Consider the following 209-nt stretch of genomic DNA (forward strand, 5'->3'; position numbering starts at 1 on the left):
GGGAGGCCAATGTCTTCCCCGCACCCCACACATCATAAGAAGTGTTTGGGGTTGGGGCAACGATGCGTGACACCCAGGCAGACGTGCCCTCGGCCGAATGGCTTGGGGCGCAACTTGCGTTCAAAGACTCGATGATTCGCGGGATTCTGCAATTCACACCAAGTATCGCATTTCGCTACGTTCTTCATCGATGCGAGAGCCGAGATATC

At 55.5% G+C, this 209-nt stretch overlaps 1 pseudogene; it reads right to left on the minus strand.

Annotated features, from left to right (window-relative positions):
• Positions 1–67: 67 nt before the first annotated feature.
• Positions 68–209, minus strand: LOC118345031 (annotated as a pseudogene; the record flags this gene model as incomplete).

Source organism: Juglans regia, unplaced genomic scaffold (genome assembly GCF_001411555.2).
Source record: "Juglans regia cultivar Chandler unplaced genomic scaffold, Walnut 2.0 Scaffold_12232, whole genome shotgun sequence".
NCBI classification, from domain to species: domain Eukaryota; kingdom Viridiplantae; phylum Streptophyta; class Magnoliopsida; order Fagales; family Juglandaceae; genus Juglans; species Juglans regia.